The sequence below is a fragment of the Triticum aestivum genome, chromosome 2B (assembly GCF_018294505.1).
Source record: "Triticum aestivum cultivar Chinese Spring chromosome 2B, IWGSC CS RefSeq v2.1, whole genome shotgun sequence".
In the NCBI taxonomy this organism is placed as follows: Eukaryota; Viridiplantae; Streptophyta; class Magnoliopsida; order Poales; family Poaceae; genus Triticum; species Triticum aestivum.
This window is the reverse complement of record NC_057798.1, coordinates 641,557,331-641,560,888: the sequence shown is the minus strand read 5'-3', so window position 1 is coordinate 641,560,888 and position 3,558 is coordinate 641,557,331.

Sequence of the window (3,558 nt, the reverse complement as noted above, 5' to 3'; positions counted from 1 at the left end):
TTTTTAAAAATTATTACTGTCTTATAAAAAAATATTACTGTTATGATTTAAACAAGTTTGAACATATTTAAACACAAATAAGTATCAAACAGCATTTTAAATGCATAAAAAAATTGTGGAGCCTGGGAATCAAACCCAGGACCTCCTGGTGTGAGAACTAGCTGCTGACCAGTCGAGCTAGTAGAGGGAACTTGATGTGGATCAGGTCAGGTGGAAGATAACCTGTTGGCTCGAGCAGAAATCAAAAAAAAATACTAATGGTGCACCAGGGCGAGGTGCGCCATTAGTATGGATGTACTTATGGCACACCGAGGGGTGGTGCGCCATTAGTATTGTGCCGCCCCCATCCATATCCCGGCCCAAACCTATCCCCTCTCTCTCCCTCGCCCTCGCCCTCGATCCCCTTCCCCTCTCCTCTCCCGACGCCGCTGCCCCGCCGCCTCGACGCCGCCCCGTCGTCCTCGTCTCCGCCCTGACGCCCCGACGCTGCAGTCGGGGCACCGTCAAACTTCGGAATCGAGTCGTCTTCCCCGCCACAGCCATCACCGCCGTCGATTCGCTCCACCGAGCCTCCCCCGAGCTCGCCTTTGCACAACTACAGGGCCCGGTGAGGCCACCTCGTCCGATTCCCTTCGATCCCCTTTGATTCTTCCTCTGATTTAGGCCGTATTTTGCCGCTAGACGCCGCGCCCCCACTCGCTGCTACCTTCTGTCGTCGCCGCGGCAACCGTCGCCGCGCGCCATGTTGGCCCCCTGTTCACCGGCCGCGCCTGCGCCGCCCGCTCGCCGGTCGTCGCCCGCCCTGGCCGGAGCCGTCCCATCCCCATCCACACGCGCCCTGCTGTGCCTGACGCCGTCCGCACCCGCCACTGCCTGGCGCGGCTGTCCTCGAGCTCGGCCATGTTGGCGTCATGATGCGCGTGCGTTTGCTTGGCTGCTGCTTTGCGGTTGCTGATGCACTGCCGCTGCTCGTCCTGCTGCTTGTTGCTTAGCTGCTGCTCCGCTACTAACTGCTACTGCTGCTGCCGAGCCATGCTGTTGCCTTCTTGCTACTGCTGTTTCTTGCTACTACTGCCGCTGCATAACTACTACCATCGCTGTTGTGTGTGCATTTGTGTGCACACCCCGTCCAAGCTTGGTTATGTGCTATGTGTGCGTTTGTGTGCACACCCGTGAGGCTGGCCGTGCAACCAGGCCGGCCCTTGTTGATTAGAGCTAGGTGGTGCTAAATTAGTCTGGTAACAGATGACGTTTGGTCCCCCATTAATTAGGTTTGTTTTATTTATTTGTTTATAGGTATAGCATATGACATGTGGACCAACATGCACTGTTCACTTTTTGACCCATTCAACTTTGACTTGTTGAGTCACTGATAATCTGGTGTATTAGTTGGATGGATCCCTTGCAATGTAGTGTCTCTGTTTTCGGATTGATGTACGTAGGTGACAGATACATCAGTAGCAGCAATGTAGGGAGATGTAGGTGAGAAGTAAGTATCATGTGCAGTGCATCACATTGACATGGGCTAAGAACATTAATCAGGATATGTAGTAGCTCATGTGCTTAATAACCTCCATCGTTAGAGGGTTAGTAGGGGTATATCATGAACATTTACCTATGCCAAGTTGGTTGATCAAAGTTATGATCTGACGAAAGCCAAGTAGTGCACTTGCACACAACTTGGTTGTAATTCCTATCGATGAGTTACTTGATTGTTTTGATATGGTCTAATTTTGCATGCATGGTTTTGGAAAAACCGTGTTGCCAAACTAGGCCTTAGCTTGATGGAGCCGACAGCTTCCGTTTACCTGAAACGAGTCTTCTTGTTTTGAGGTGCTCATTTTTTTCTAAGTGCACTGCAGTACTTGTTCCTTTGTGCACCATAAGTAAAACTAGCTAATTTTATGAAAATGTATCATGTCATTGTTCGTGACTCTCTCTTTTTAAGTCCACATTCTGTTGGTGGCTCGGTTAACTCCTAGGGTTTAGCAGTTATGTATAAAAAACATCTGATCCAGTATTGCTTGTAGTGGTTTGTCCAAAATGTTGAATGATACTGCTTGGAGATGCATATATTGTTTCACCTCTTCACATGCCAATGTATTTTCCATGTTGTGATGAAGGCCTTTTTTGCCTTGTCCACCCGAGAGGCCCTTGAGTTTGCTGGAATGTCGATTAACTTCCGTTCCAGCAAATTCGGGTACTCCATATGTCCTATTTTCAGCAAAGGCCATGCTGAAATTTTCCGTGAATTTTAGCATGACTTTGCTAAAAATAGGACGTGTGGGGTACTTGTGACTAATGCATGGGCCGGGGTACTTGTGACTAATGATGAAAGCTTAGGCTTTTAGGGTGCCTCGGCGTCGAAAAACCCTCAATGATAAAAGCTTAGCTTTTAGGATGCCTCGGTGTCGACAAACCCTAAATGATGAGACAATGATCTTGTTCCTTGACAATAACCAACTTTTTGACCAAACTTTGTTCCTATTTAGACAGAAACATGGCCAACAACGATGAGGCCGGGGGTTCGGGCGGCAAGGCATTCTGGGAGCTGTCCAAGGAGATGGAGGAACAACCTCACTTGTATGAGGACGCCGCCTTCCCCACCGATCCTGAGACCACTGATGGTACCGCCGAGGATGACCCCACTGATGCCACCACTGATGGTGCCGCCGAGGATGCCACCACTGATGATGGCGGCGCACGCACAGATGGCAGCCAACCTAAGAGGCAACGGAAGGACCGGCGCCCGACCATGCTCCGCACCCTCAAGGAGGAAGTTACTGAAGTGGACTCGAACGGGAATCCAATGACGCCCAAACGAATAGTCAAGGGGTACTCGCTTCAGCTCGGGTGCATTCTCCGGAGCACCGTCTCGATCAACACCGAGAACCTGAGGCATCCTGACCAAGGGAATTTGCGCAACCTCCTCTTCACGAAGCTGCACGAACGATACAAGTTCCCCGCTGATTTTGAAAACACAAGCCTCAAAGGGAATAAAGTGAACAATGCTGCCCTCACGAAGATGAGCAAGGCCTTGTCTACTTGGAAAAGCAATGTGAAGAGAATGATCGAGAAAGGTCAGAGTTATGAGAAGATCAAGGAGAAAAATCCTTCGATCACCGAAGATGACTACAACGACTTCAAGAGCAATTGCTCGAGCACCGCAAACTCCCAATCAAGTCAGTGGGGGAAAGAAATGCGGGAGCTGAACTTAGGGGAACACAAACTCGGTCCCGGCGGTTAAAGAGTGGCGGAGCCTATATGGGACAAGGAGGACGCAGAGCGTGCCGAGCAAGGCCTACCGCCCGCTTCGAGAAATACAGCAGTAATAAGCAGACCAGGAACTATGTCAGGGCCCGGTACAAGGAGGACCCGATAACAAAGGAGCTTACCACGGATCCGAAGACCAGAGCGCTTGAGCTTGTTCTGGTAAGGAATACACCCCCGTGTAATTAGCTCCATATGGTTGCATTCTAATTAATGAAGCCAAATTTCTAAATGGTTCACATTCCTTCCGCAGGCGAATGAAAGCAGTAGCGCGGGGTCGACTAAGAG